At 33.6% G+C, this 15,939-nt stretch overlaps 1 protein-coding gene across 1 annotated transcript in view; it reads right to left on the bottom strand.

The window, feature by feature from the left end:
* The window catches only part of LOC124370399, a 119,088-nt gene that overhangs the window by 10,568 nt on the left and 92,581 nt on the right, over positions 1-15,939 (bottom strand). The gene's annotated exons all lie outside the window — the stretch shown is intronic.

The raw sequence follows: 15,939 nt of genomic DNA, 5'->3' as shown, positions 1-15,939 counted from the left end.
AATATTGGATTTTCAAGCATACACAAGCAGTGAAGGTGATAACCTGTACAGCTTGCCATCAGCTGTTAATGACTCAACTGGTGTGTACTTTGAACCTCATTGTTGTGCAGCAGATAACATTAAGACTTTCTCAGCCACTAATAGTGTTTTCCATATTTATTTAATAAATGCTGACACCGTATTTTATTTACAATAATACTTGCATTTTTTCTTCATAATAAAATACTCTGATTTATTATCACTTGGACGTTAAAATAATTTTATGGATACTTCCTTGAGTGACCAATGTACGAATAAATCTCTTCTCTCAGGATGTAAAATTGAAGAAACAGTTAGGAAAAGTGGAGTACATCGAGGTAAATAAACTGATATAAAAGTAAACCAATCCCTGGGTGGTAAAGTGTTACGAATCAAAAAAAGAACTGGAAGAATACATTAAAATAAAAAAATTAAATTTAAAACTTGATGATTTTAATTTTACCTCAAGAAAAAATGTTAGCATTAAGAAAGCTAGTAAGGGTGAAAAAATCAACCAAGTCAAACATGAGTATGAAGTTGAATGTTTCTGATTCTGTTTGTGAATCCCCTCTACCGCTTTTTAAATATGGAAAACCTCCATCTAAAATTCAAAATAATGATATTTTATCAGAAACTGCCTCAACCATTAGTTCAAATTCTTCTGATTCCGCTGTGGGAAACTCCTGTACAGTTTTCAAGTATTGAAACACAGACTGAAATTGAAGCTGTAAAAAATGTTGTACATGTACCATTATTGTTTGCTCTAACGTCTTAACCTCAAAACATAACCTACAAAAAGCAGCAGCTTTATATCACATTTATATGTACAGTACAAGAGAAAGCTTAGCGTGATGAATGGTACCTAGACACAAATTAGGATATTATAAAGCAAAGAATATTTAGAACATGCTATGCATCCACATCCACCATCAAGGATTGTTCTGCCAAATAACATTATTTCGAACATGCAATAATTATCTCTGCATAGTAGTTGATAGAAAACTATCCATCACCACAACACTGTGAACCCTAGTTACTGTATTTTTCAACAGATACAAACCCTCCGCTCAGGAACTTAATCGTGGAAGAATCACTTGAAAACACTTTCCCTCATCGTGGACTGGCCATGGCTGCACCATTTTTCTGGCATCGCACAACCCACTCAAATAACATCATGTGATTTTTTCTTTGAGGATATGTTTAAGACCAAGTTTATATACCTTAAAAAGTGTAAAACATTCAAGATTTGAGACTAAGAATTAGCAAAGCTTTGTCAAACATTAATGACTAAATGTGTAATCATGTGTAAGCAGAGTAAGACTGCCAAGTTGATTGTCTTTTCCCCAACAATGGAAACACAATGGACAGCTTGTCATTGATTTGGGAATTCAAAATATTTGTCTTAGTGTCGTATAAATGTACATTTAGAATATATTATCTTAATTATTATTTAACAGAATAGACTAAATTAGTATTTTATTATTTTTAGAGTTGTAGAAACCAAACTAAACAAGAATGGTTGAAAGAGGATCTGAAATCACTAAACATGGAAAGCAAGTTTTAGGAAGGGTGCACATCAGTCTGGAAAATCGTATCTAAACAGAAAAGGTAAACATGTGAAACCCAAAGGCCGTCAACTAAATGCAAGTATAGGTGCCAAAACAGAATATCGGAAGATGAGGGTACATTTGTTTATGACTCTTTTTATTCTTTGCCATCTTTAACAGAAAAAATAACATTTCATTATTAGCACTAGTGAACTTTTATCACAGCAAAACTTAAAAGAAAAAGCCGTCAATTAGGAGATCTAAAACAATTAGCCGTCAATTAGGAGATCTAAAACAATCAGAAAATGTTTTGCTTACAACTCAGGTTTCAAAAACAAACAAACATCAAAAAGACAATATTCCTTTAAATAATATTTTACCATCAAAGGTGAAAAAATACAAGTCTGTAAAACATTTTATATATCAACATTAGGAACATCTCAGAAACCAGTATACACAGCACATAATAGTAAGGATGTTGCAACAAACACAGCTACTCCAGAGGTTAGAGTAATTATAGTAGATGTAGGCCAGAAGGAGACGTAAATTCAGCCAGAGACCATATTAAGTGATTCCATGAAATTGAATCGCACTATTGTAGGGCGAATACAAAAAGACTTAATCTAGAATCAGACCTAAGTGTTTCAAACAGTGTAAAGTTAAAGGTATCATTCTTGTTACAAAATCTGAACTACAAAATTTTTGCCACGGAATTCAATTTAGGATTTCATGTACTCAAATTAGATTGGTGTGATCTTTGTGAAAAGTTTAAATTAGCACGCCAGACCGACACTAACTGAAGAGAGTAAAATGAAGATTATGAAAGGCAGCAGTTTTTTGAAAACTGAAATGAGAAACGCCCAAAAAAAAAGAAGTAAAAGTACTCCAGTTATTTTTGTAAACCTACAAAATGTAATCCTGTCTCCTCATACTGAAATAAGCTCTTTATTTTATCTAGGAAAAATAAACATGTACAATCTAACTGCACACTTTTCAGTAACAAAAAAATGTATTACACACAGGTATCAAAACTGCACTGGCCGTTCAGGTAATGACTTACCAAGTGCATTTAGAAAAACATTAGATTGTGTTATTGATGAGAACAATGTAACAGAGTAGATGTTTGGTCCAATTCTTGTATTCCTCAGAATCACAATTCTATCGTGTCTAACGCTATTCAAGACTGCCTACGAGACAACATCTTTGAAAATAAAATATTCTTTGTTAAGACATTCTTGCGTGCAAGAGGTTGGCTGTGTGCACAGTTGCATAGAGAGGGCCAAGTCAAAAACTGAATTTTACTCCCCAATTGGACTGATTTGGCTATGAAAGCAAATAAATCAATACAATCCTTACTGGATAATTCAATTAAAACCTAGTGATTTTAAAGATTATGCAAGCACATCTAAACTTTTTAACTACAAGATTATTCCATATACTAAAGTAGCTTACCTGGAATTTTCACAAACCCTTCAACTTGTCTTTTTTTAAACAAATCATGACCCTTAACAGCCAGTGAACTGTTCTAACAAAAAGTATGATTGTACACCAACAAGAAAGAGTAAAACTATCAACTTTTTCAGGAAATGGTGAATGAACGAATGCATTTTTTTTATTTCCCCAATATTGCAATCTTTACAACTAAACTAATAGTAGGGGAGCCCAAGCGGGGATTTTTCGCGTTACTAGAGCGCGTCATAAAATTATATGGGGAGAAATGTCGTACTCCGTAATGTACCCCTAGCACATATGAACCTTTAATATAGGGGTCTGCGTTGAGGGCAGACCGTCAGACTAGTAGAAAAAAATCGATCCTCAGAAAAACTTGTGGGCGTCAGATAAATACAAAGTAAGTTAAGTACATGTAGAACGGTGTAGATTTCAATAACCTGACGATTAAAGCGTAGTATAAGGAAATAGGCAAGTCACAAAGGTGTAAAAAAAATAATGTTACCTCAAAATACTCAAGCGCGATTGAATTTTTTTTTATTTTGAAGGAAATCTTTTAAGAATTGCGGACAAAATATAATCTGACGATTTTCATGGGGTGAGGTAGCTAAAACCATAAATAAAGGGTGGAGCGTACAGCCGCTGAGAACTGTATATTTCCCACTCTGCTGCGCCTCTCTTTCCTTCTCACTCTTTCTCTGTCTTTCACTCTCTCGCACCATCTGCACACTACCATATACCGCCATAATGCCATCTCAGATGATCACAATAACAACATGTTTTTTTAGAAGTATATTTTTATTTATTTATTTGATTGTTTAATGCAATAAGTTTTATATACATTACAATAATGAGTGATATAAGTGTGAAATGTGTATTTTGTGGAAAAGAAACATGTGAAATTTTTTTTTTTTTTAAATGGTCAGATGAACAATATTCCTCCACATTATTGTCAGATTATCATTTAGAATGGTCAGGACATCGAATTGAACCGCCTGTATAAATATCTGACGTGCTCGAGTATTTTAAGACCGCATTTTTTTACATTTTCACAAATCTGTCATGACTTTCGATCACGTCCAAATCTTCAGTCATTTAAATAGGATACTTTTTTTTAGTTTACTTAACATTCCCTCTGAATATCTGGCACGCTCAAATAACTTTTTTTTCCTTTTTTCTATCCCTTTTTATGGCCACCGTCCACCGTTATAAAAAAACAGTATTTTCAATTACCAAACCTACTTTTCTACTTCTCTGAAAATAACCTAAACAACTCAGTACAATTAATTTTTTTCCCAGATCCCGAAAATGGCATCAAACAATGGTACTTTGTATGATGTGGGCGTTATAGTTTTCGCCAAAATAAGAGGCCATCCTTACTGGCCAGCAGTTATACAAGACATTTTAAAAATTGACAATATCACTAAATACAGTGTCACATTCTTTGGAGACAATACTACTGCCTCCATTAAACAAAGCGACATGTGCCTGTATGCAGAATATAATTTAATTCATGGAAAGCCAAAAACGGACAATTTCAAAAATAAAAAGTTTAACGAGGCCCTTAGAGAAGCAGAACAAGTTTTTAAAACCTCTCTTCTAAGTAAACCTCTAATAGACAACAGCCAAAATAAATCACCAGGTTGCGAAGAACTAGACCTCAGTAATACTGCACAAAGAGTTGAAGGTAGCTCCAGAACAAATGAGAGTTTAATACAAGAGCTAGAGATGTTAAACAATAGCAAGGATTTAGTTGAGGTTGTCCATACTAAGATACAACATTTTAATGACGTTGACGACCTAGAAACTTCCCTGACACTGGCCGCCGAAGCAGGCAATGCCCTACTAGCGGAAAAAACTGTAAACTTAAGCAGGACCTGAATTCTCTAACTCTAAGGAACTTCAAACTGGCACAACAGATAACCGATCAACACACTCTGTCAGAGCTAACCTATCAAGCAAAGATAAAAGAACTAGAAGCTCAAAATGAAGCCTTACACAGCCGAAACACCCTGCTAGCTGAAAAATTGACCGAAGTTGAAAACCAACTCTCGAAAGAAAAGCAGCTACAGGCTGCTCTAGAAAACACCTTTGAAGAACAAGACCTAAGTAAAGAAAAAATAATATGCAGACTTGAAGAGAAAATTAAGCAGCTCGAAAATACCATTAAATTGCTACAGAGTAGAACAGATAACAGTGGCTGCACTGAAATCAAAGTTAATGCCATCGACTCCGAAACCCAAACAAACAACCCTAATATCACTAAACAAAGAGACACACTACAAATTATGATCAAACTGACCAAACTTAAGTGCAGACAGGACCACCTAGAATCAACAGTGAAGATTTTTCAAAATAATTCCTATCAACGTGACCTGCATGACCAAACTAATACAACACCTGCAAAGCCTACTAGTAGAACACCTTTGTTTAAGCAATTTCAAACACCAAACCGCTTGAATAGGGCTGTGAAAAATTCAAGTTCAAAGAAAGGAAATTATTTTAGTGTCTCTCTACAGATAGCCAAAAATAAAGAATTACAAGAACAAAGACAGATGGACACAGACCCCGAAAAAACAATAGTTCGTGCAAACATAAAAACTTTCGGTAACTTTTGAGTACATAGCAAACCCCCAATGACAGCAACTCTACTTATAGACAAAACTTTTGAAGATTTTTTGAAAGAACATATGGAGAAAATCTTAAGAAAAACAAACAGCTCACCAGATGACAGCATGACCAAGACTCCATTAACTAGCACTCCTTCAGATATCGTACCTGGAAATACTTCAAATACTTTTTTATAAATTATACAAGAAAGCCAAAACACCTCTTAAAGAAAACAAGGAAAAAACCTATCACCATCTTTCATCAGAACATTCCAAGGACTATCAAAAAAGGTGGAAAGAATAAACCATCTATTGAGTGACCTACATCCAACCATATTAATACTTACTGAACATGGATTAAACTCAGATAAACTATTACTCACTAAGATTAGTGGTTACAATTTAATTACACACTACAGTAGAAAAGACCATAGATTGGGAGGAGTTGCAATCTACATTAAGGAAACAGAAACTGCAAAAACAGAAGCAATCAACATGGCAAACAGTTGTCAAGAACTAGTATGCGAAGCTGCATTAACAAAGATAAAAATCAAGAAAAAAACTCTCTACATTCTAGGGGTTTATTGGACACCAGGAGGACAAGCTAATGTAGCTATCAACATTATATCAGATATACTTACCTCATTTACAGCTGAGGCAAAACTTCTTATCTTAATGGGCGACATCAACATAGACAGGCTAACTGTTAACACGAATAATACTATTTTCGAAGATTAACTGCTGGTTTTTGGAGTCAGGCGGCTTCCCCTTCCAGCGACAAGAATTACTAATCATTCTACAACATCAATAGACTGCATCTGTACCAACATACCTGAAGATGCAGTCGACTTTTCAGTGATCCAAGGTGGAATGTCGGATCACACTGGCCAAATCTGTTCTATTGCAGTGGAAAGAGAAGTCTTCCCTACAAAAGAAGCTACACAAAAAAGAATTTTCTCAATAAAAAACCTTAATAGCTTAAAACAGGAATTCGAAATGGAAAAGTGGGAACTGGTACACAATGCCCCTGATGTTGAAGAGGCATACAGAACATTTCAGACAACTGTCAGACAAATATTGGACCATATATGCCCTAGCAAAAAAGTAAGAGCAAAGCCGAGGGGCAGACTAAAAGTTCAGTATGACCAAGAGTCGAAAATACTAAAAGAAGATTTTCTAATTGCCTTACAAAGATATGAGCTCACCAGAAATGAACATGATAGAACATACATGGCAGCAAAAAAGAAAGCCTACGATCTCAAGCTTAGGAGTCTCAAACAACATATGGCTGCTAACTACATCACTAACTCTGACAATAAGTCTAAAGCCGTTTGGGACATAATAAACTCAGAAAAGCAAAGTAAGCAACAGAAAGAAAATTCAACACTGAAGATGGAGATAGAAGGAAACATAACAGACAACCCCGCCGAAATAGCCGAACATTTCAACCAATACTTTTCCCAAATAGCAGATTCCACATTAGGCGAAAATAGAGAACATCTGAAATACACAGCCATAACTCATCCGATTTTGCTTCCACAAAGAAATTGTCTATCACTAATTTTAACACCAACAACTGTTAAAGAAGTCTTGGGAGTGATAGCTTCCCTGAAAACTAAATTATCATGTGGAATTGATGAAATTCCTTCAAAATTAGTAAAACACTGTACCAAACAACTAGCACCACCACTGGTTACCATAATAAATCAATCGTTTTCCTCAGGCCAGTTTCCATCCCCCTTAAAAATATCAAAAATATACCCAAAGCACAAAAAAGGATCCATCACTAAACCTGAAAATTACCGTCCCATTTCACTAATACCAACTTTCTCAAAAATAATAGAAAAGGTAGCACTCTCAAGAATGTTACAACATCTGGACAGATATAATCTAATAACAAAGAACCAACATGGCTATCTCAAAGGACGATCCACCACCACAGCTGTCACTAATCTAATTGAATACGTCATAGATAAATTAGAAGACCACAAACACGTATCAGCTGTCCTATTAGACTACAGTAAGGCTTTCGATTGTCTAGATCATGATCTTATCTTGAAAAAGATTTCAGCCCTAGGTTTTGGAGGCTTGGCGAAAGATTAGGTGACTAGCTACCTGAAAGGACGCAAGTAAATAGTTGAGATTCAACAAAATGTAAATGGGAGTAAATGCGTGTATAGATCAAGACAACTCACAGTAAGTAGAGGAGTGCCTCAAGGCTCAGTTTTAGGCCCCTTTTTGTTCATACTTTTTACAAACGATTTTCCAAGTTTTATCAATGACAATTCTGTAGAAACCATTATGTATGCAGACGACACAATTCTTTTGTTTACAAATAACACAGCACAAAATCTAATTTTGAATATTTCATCAGCAACAGAAAAATCACTCCAATACTGCCTTCAAAACGATCTGGTCATAAATCAATCCAAAACCACCCAGATCAATTTTAGCAGAAGACAAGAGCAGATTCCAAAAATACCTAATATTTTAGTTGAAAAAAAGGCAAAACTGCTAGGCCTAACAATTAATGCTGACCTCTCCTGCACAGATCACATATGCGATCTGACCAAAAAACTTTCATCTGGCATTTATGTGGTAAAGCGAATGAAGTGGATAGGAGGTTTGGAGACGGCAAAGACAGCATACTATGCTGTAGTGGAGTCCCACCTCAGATATGGCTTAATTTCATGGGGAGGAACATCTGAAACCAATCTCAACAAAATCCTGGTACTCCAGAAAAAAGCTGTAAGGGCACTCTATAGCCTCAGCCCTAGGGAAAGCTGCAGAGAAGCTTTCAAATCCCTGCAGCTTCTTACTGTCATAGCACTATACATCCATGCAGTCGTCATCTACACCAGCCAGATGGACCTTCCTAGAAATGAAAATGCTCACTCATACCACACCAGACGAGCAACGGACTACATTCTCCCTGTACACCACACATCGCAATTCAGCAAAAAACCTTCTTACATTGGACGCAAAATCATTAATGCACTACCACCAAATCTCAAGAACAAGAAAGGGAACGAACTGAAAAGACATTTTCGAGACTGGCTGATGGAACGACCTGTATATTCATTGAAGGAGTTCTTCGATTTTCTATAAATACCATATCAATATTTGTAAAGCAAGAAATATTAATCTAAGTTTTTGTTATTATATACTATTGACGCAATTGTATTTCTTAAAGAAACAACAAATAAAGAATATTGTCTATTGTCTATTGTAATTGCTCTTCAGATTAATATCGCTTGATTATCAGAAAGACATAGCGCGTATACATTATGAATTTCTGACGTGCTCAAGTATTTCCATGTAAATGTTTTTTTTTTTTTTTTTTTTTTTTTTTGAAAATTTGTCCACGCTTTCCTCCACACTGAAATAAAAAACTTAACATAAACTTTTTTCGTTTTAAAACTTAATCTTCACAATCTTACAGGCCCCCATGACGCTTTAGTCACTGCAAATTTAGCATCCCGGCTCCCTTACTATAAATAACTGACCATTTTTAAGATTACAGAAATAAAATGAAGAAAAAGCACCATAAAACAAAAAATTGCCCTTGGAAATGGTACATCTGTATTGGAATTCAAATCCAAAGTATTAAACTGTACAGGAGAGATCTCTGAACAAAAAAACGAGACTTGAAAGCAGCTTTCCCTTTTATGCCTCTTCAAGATTGACAGTTTTACACAGCTATATTCCATGATTGTTGCAGTACATTGGGACTAGTCCATCAGTAATTTATTTTCATGTAGGAACAAACAATCTGAGGAAGGGTACAGGTATTATTTTAAATTCATAATTTACATGTACACATAGTGCAGAACCTCCATGAATGTGACTCTTCCTACAAAAGGCACTTGCCAACTGGTAACCACTAGGTGCATGTAGTATCAGTTTGTCAAAGTTGAGCTAGAAAATTCTGTTGATTCATGATAACGCTCGACCTCACACGGCAAATTGCTCACGTGAAGTTCTCGAATCATTCCAGTGGGGGTCGTTTCCTCATCCACCATACAGCCCGGATCTTGCACCAAGTGACTACCACTTGTTCTCAACAATGACACACATGACACACATATGATATAGAGTTGACCAGTTAAAATTACTTGTATCATACAACAATTTTATTTAGTGAACATTTTAGTAAAACAGTGCTGAAGTTGTGGGAAAATCTGTGGTAAAGTATCCTTAACTTTTGAAACAGTTAAAAGTTAACATTTATTATAGTTTCAAACAAATAATTAATTATAAATATTACCTGTAACAGAATTTCTAAAAAGCACATGTTTTTATCACTGCACATTTTCATTTGTTTCTTTACAAAACTCATTTTCAATTCCAAGATAAGCACTCTTTTTCAATAAGTATTTGTGACTGTGACCTAAGAAGACGTTTTGTGATCTAAAATTATTTTATTTCACAAAGATAAACTCAGAAATTTGACTACAGTAGTTGTTTCCTGCAATACTTCAACAATATTGGATTTTCAAGCATACACAAGCAGTGAAGGGATAACCTGTACAGCTTGCCATCAGCTGTTAATGACTCAACTGGTGTACTTTGAACCTCATTGTTGTGCAGCAGATAACATTAAGACTTTCTCAGCCACTAATAGTGTTTCCATATTTATTTAATAAATGCTGACACCGTATTTTATTTACAATAATACTTGCATTTTTTCTTCATAATAAAATACTCTGATTTATTATCACTTGGACGTTAAAATAATTTTATGGATACTTCCTTGAGTGACCAATGTACGAATAAATCTCTTCTCTCAGGATGGAAAATTGAAGAAACAGTTAGGAAAAGTGGAGTACATCGAGGTAAAATAACTGATATAAAAGTAACAACCCCTGGTGGTAAAGTGTTACGATCAAAAAAAGAACTGGAAGAATACATTAAAATAAAAAAATTAAATTTAAAACTTGATGATTTTAATTTTACCTCAAGAAAAAATGTTAGCATTAAGAAAGCTAGTAAGGGTGAAAAATCAACCAAGTCAAACATGAGTATGAAGTTGAATGTTTCTGATTCTGTTTGTGAATCCCCTCTACCGCTTTTAAATATGGAAAACCCATCTAAAATTCAAAATAATGATATTTTATCAGAAACTGCCTCAACCATTAGTTCAAATTCTTCTGATTCCGCTGTGGAAACTCCTGTACAGTTTTCAAGTATTGAAACACAGACTGAAATTGAAGCTGTAAAAATGTTGTTAGTTTCTGATGAGCTTTTGAACGATAAATGGCTCACTGACTTGACAATTCAGCCGTATTTTCAAATGTTAAATGATAGGTTTCTGGATAAAAAATCGGGCATCATAATCAATCCACTCATTGTTCATGCAATAAAAAATATTAATGACTTCCATTTCATGCTAGAACCACTTAATATAAAGGACAAATGTTACATCATTCTACCAATAAATGACTCTGTTAATTTAACACAATCTGATAGTGGCTCACACTGGAGTACACTAGTATATGTTGGGTCTGAACAAAAATTTTTACATTTTGACTCTTCTGGTACATACAACCAAAGTTCTGCTCTCTCGGTTGCAAACAGGCTAAACACTTATTTAAACAAGACAATGCCAATCAATTTTTTAGATCTTGGTGGGCCGCAGCAGTCAAACAGTCATGATTGTGGAGTATTTATGTGCTGGACAGTGGAGTCCATTGTTCACAATATAATGACTTCGGACACAATAAATACAGAGTTTATTCGAAAAACTATTTTAACCCAGTCTGACATCATACAAAAACGCTCTCTTCTATCCTACGTGATTTACAACTTGTATAAAATCAGTAACAATGCTGTTGTTTCATTAATGATGGTAAAGTATGGTAAGTGTGAAAAAGAAAACAAATTTAAATCTGGAAGTGCAATTCAAAAACCAAGAGTTGTAAACCGTAATAAACCCAAACTGAAAATGAATTTCTCAGAGCATATTTTTCATAACATTAAAAAAACAAACAACTCTAAAACACACACAAAAAATCTCAAAAAGCCAGTAGAATACAAAGTTTTAAAACCAACGTTACAATTTGCTCTGACAGCCAAGGTAAAAATCTTGCTCCAAAAATTACAGAACTGTGTGAAGGAAGAGTAAATGCTTTTGGCTATGTCAGACCAAACACAACTCTTCTGCAAGTCATCGACTCAGCTAAAATTGATGAAGAAAGTAGCCCATTAGTAGTTCTTGGCGGAACAAATGATAGTCTTAAAGAAAACTTTAATGAAATCTATGAGAGTTTAGAAAGTAAACTAAAAGTGCTTACTGTAACCAGACCTGTTTTCTTATGTACTGTACCTAATAGGTACGACAAAATTCTTAATGGTCCGGAAAACGATCAAATACAAAAAGTAAATAACTACATCATGGAGATAGCTGCCAGGATTGATGGAGTTTACATTATTAATCTTAATCATTTGGGACGACAACACTATACTGTCCATGGTCTGCACTTAAACATGCAAGGCACAACAAAATTGGCTCGCATTATTTTAAAAGCCCTTACTTGGTGGAACAGTCAAGAATTACATTTCAAGTATGAGAGAGTTCAACCTCCAGTAAAAATAATAGAAAAGAACATGACTGGAATAATTACTGAACATAAAGACTGTGAAAAAACTGCGTTTGCACACTGTATTTCTGGCGACTTTGAGAATGAGCGACAGATGACTGCTGGTGTTGCAGTGATTTTCAAACAACAATTTGGAAGACCACTTGCTTCAAACTGCATAACCAGTCACCTTGCTTATCAACAAGTCCCTGATGGAGCTGGAATCTATTCATTGATTACAAAGGATAAATACAAAAATAAACCTACTTTGACTGATTATGATAAAGCTTTTGAGGATTTCTCAATTGATTTTAAGAGAAGAGGTTTTACAAGGCTTATATGTTCGGCTGTGGGTTGCGTTCGTGATAAAATATCCATAGAACACTTTGTAACCAAAATAATGAAATTTCATCACCTTACTGGAGCTTCTGTGGACATCATATTGTACAACCAGTGGTCCTCCAGAGTATTATGGAATGGATTAACACATGATGAATTTATCACTGATTTAAAATACAATATTTTGTCAAAGTATCCGCAAGCTACACCATCATCGTTTGTTGTTGATCACATGCAGCCTGAGACCTCTTCACTTCAACCACTGTCATCAACCATAACTACAAACCTAGGACCACAAGGAGACAAGGAGATGGCCCTACATCAGGATCATCTTGATTTCCAATCCAAACAACACTTGGAAGCAGTGTCTGGTGAAAGTGAGGTGAATCATGGGCAATATGGTGTCAGTGATTTTTGTTCATCTTTTTCAGGTTTAAACTAAACTTTTATGACAATGAAAACTGTTCTGCATATAGATATAATAGTTTGAATGTTATTGATCTGGCTCATAATAATGCACTATTAAGTTCAAATAACAGTAATCATTTTACACTATCAGGAATGAAAAACTACCATCATTTAAAATATACTGAAACCAATATCAAACTAAATTCCAAAAATAAACAAAATTTTGACAACATTCAACTTCAACCATTAAAAATATTACATCAAAATGTTCAACACTTATCATCACGTATTAATATATTAAAAATTAATTTAGAAGAAATCCAACCAGATGTAGTAGCAATATCTGAACATAAAATGACTGAAGCAGAAATCCTGTATCTAAATATTCCAAATTATAAAATATGTTCATTTTTTACAAGGTCTATCTCACTTGGTGGTGGTGTATTGATCTTAGTTAGAAGTAACATTAAAAGTAAAAAATTATTAATTCCTGAAGTCCAAGATCTTACAGCCGAAAAAGAATTTGAATGTTGCTTATCAGAAATTACTGTAAATACATTTTCATTTATTTTAGCATGTATTTATAGATCCCCACAGCAAGGGCTACTTGAATCTTTTCTAGGTAGACTTGATTTGTTATGTAATACATTAAATGATAAATTCAGGAATATTATCATAGCAGGAGATTTTAACATCAATGTGTTGAACAAAGACAATACATATAGGAACTTTGTTAGTATTTTCTTATAATTCTTATAACTTAGTTTATAAAGTAAATTTTCTTACTAGAGTTACCTCCGAGTCAGAAACCAGCATAGATAACTTCCTCACTAATATTACAACTAAGAAATTAAAAACATCTGGCCTTATAACATGTATATCAGACCATGATGGGCAATTGTTTGAAATTTTTGGTGTACAAAATACTCTTCATTATGTGAATAAAAGGTATTGTAGAAAGTTTTCAAAAACTAACACAGATTTATTTTTAAGGCTATTGGCTAGTGAAAATTGGTTAGAAGTTTACCAGGCTAGCGTAGAAACTAAGTATGATGTTTTTTACTCAATATTTGTTCATGTTTTTGAAATTAGCTTTCCTAAATTATTATCTGTTGAAAAAGAGAAAAACCTAAATAGTTGGATTTCAGATGATCTAAAGATTAAAAAGGAAAAAAATTGCGCAATTGGAGAAAACATATAGGGTTTGGAAAACTAATGATTTAAAACAATTAATTAAGCAACTAAAAATTGAAAATAAAATTCAAATAAACAACAACAAAAAAAGGTTTTTTGACAGTAAAATTAAGAAATCTACAAATAAGTCGAAATCAACTTGGAAAATTATCAAATCTGAAATCAACAATGGCGCCAAGATCACTGATAACATACAATTAGTCCGGGATGGCACATCCATATCAGACCCAATTCTTGTTGGTAATATATTTAATGATTTTTTTATAAATGTTGTTGATAGATTTGTGCTTCCAAATATTCAGAAAGATTTTGTTAATCAATCGAGTCATGAAAAACCATCTCAAGCCTCAATTTTTTTCAAATTTAAAGATGTTGATGAAAGAATTTTAAAAGCGATTGTAATGGCTTTTGAAAACAAATTCTCAACAGGAATTGATGATATACCAATCACTATCATTAAACAGTCTTTTCCGCTAATCTCCAAACCATTAACCCACATAATCAATTCATCATTAATATCTGGCTTTTTCCCATCCAAATTAAAAATTGCTAAAGTTGTTCCACTCTATAAAAAGGGGATTTTAAATAGTCCAACAAGTTACAGACCTATATCTTTATTACCTGTGTTTTCTAAAATTTTTGAAAAAGTAGTATATAATCAACTTTTGGATTACCTGGAAAGTAATCACATATTGGATGATCAGCAACATGGTTTCCGACCACAAAAATCTACGATAACTGCTGGTGTTAATTTCATTGAATTAATAATAGATTTGGTTGACAGGAATGAAAAAGTCATTGGAATCTTCCTTGACTATTCCAAAGCATTTGACAGTGTGTCCCACGATGAATTACTTAAGGTACTTTACAATTTAAATATTAAGAGTAAGGAACATGAATGGTTCAAATCATATTTAAAAAACCGACAACAATGTATTCAAATTCAAAATAGTTTTAGTTATTTAAACAGCAAATATAAATATACACAAAATTTTTATTCAAATCTTCAAACTATAAAACATGGTGTCCCACAGGGATCTATACTTGGCCCTCTTCTATTTCTTTGCTATTTAAGGGGGTTTCCGGGTGTGATACAGGTGGATGGGTCAGTGTGCCTCTACGCTGATGATACCAACATCACAATTTCAGGTAAAAGTCAAGAAGAAATTGAGCTTAAATCATCTCTAAGTCTTACAACTGTAAAAGAATATTCAGACACTAAAAATCTCCTAATAAATATAAATAAATCAAATTTTATTTCATTCTGTACAAAACAAACTAGATCAAAATTAAAGCCAAATATTTATCTAGAAAATTCAAAACTGAATCAAGTAGAAAATTCAAAATTTCTTGGACTAATATTGGACCAACACTTAAGTTGGGATAAACATGTTGACCATGTAGTAAATAAAATGTCCTCTGGTCTATACGCTCTACGACAAATGTCAAGGGTATGTAATATTGAAACCTTGAAAAATATTTATTTTACACTAATCAATTCACACATGTCTTATGGTATAAGCATGTATGGAGCTACAACAACAAAAAATCTAGACCGAATTCTTCACCAACAAAAAAAAGCTATTAGAATAATGTTAAATTTGGAACGAAATGAATCTGTCAAACAGCATTTTTCTAAATTAAGAATCCTTACTGTATATGGTCTATATATTTTTCAAACTATAATGCTTGTGAAATCAAATGAAGATAGTATACCTAAATTAGGAGCAAATCATGATTATAACACTCGCCATAGAAATTATCCATCAATCCCAAAACATAACTTAGAACTTTTTA

Source organism: Homalodisca vitripennis, unplaced genomic scaffold (assembly GCF_021130785.1).
Source record: "Homalodisca vitripennis isolate AUS2020 unplaced genomic scaffold, UT_GWSS_2.1 ScUCBcl_149;HRSCAF=1392, whole genome shotgun sequence".
NCBI classification, from domain to species: domain Eukaryota; kingdom Metazoa; phylum Arthropoda; class Insecta; order Hemiptera; family Cicadellidae; genus Homalodisca; species Homalodisca vitripennis.
This window is presented reverse-complemented; position numbering and strand designations above follow the sequence as displayed.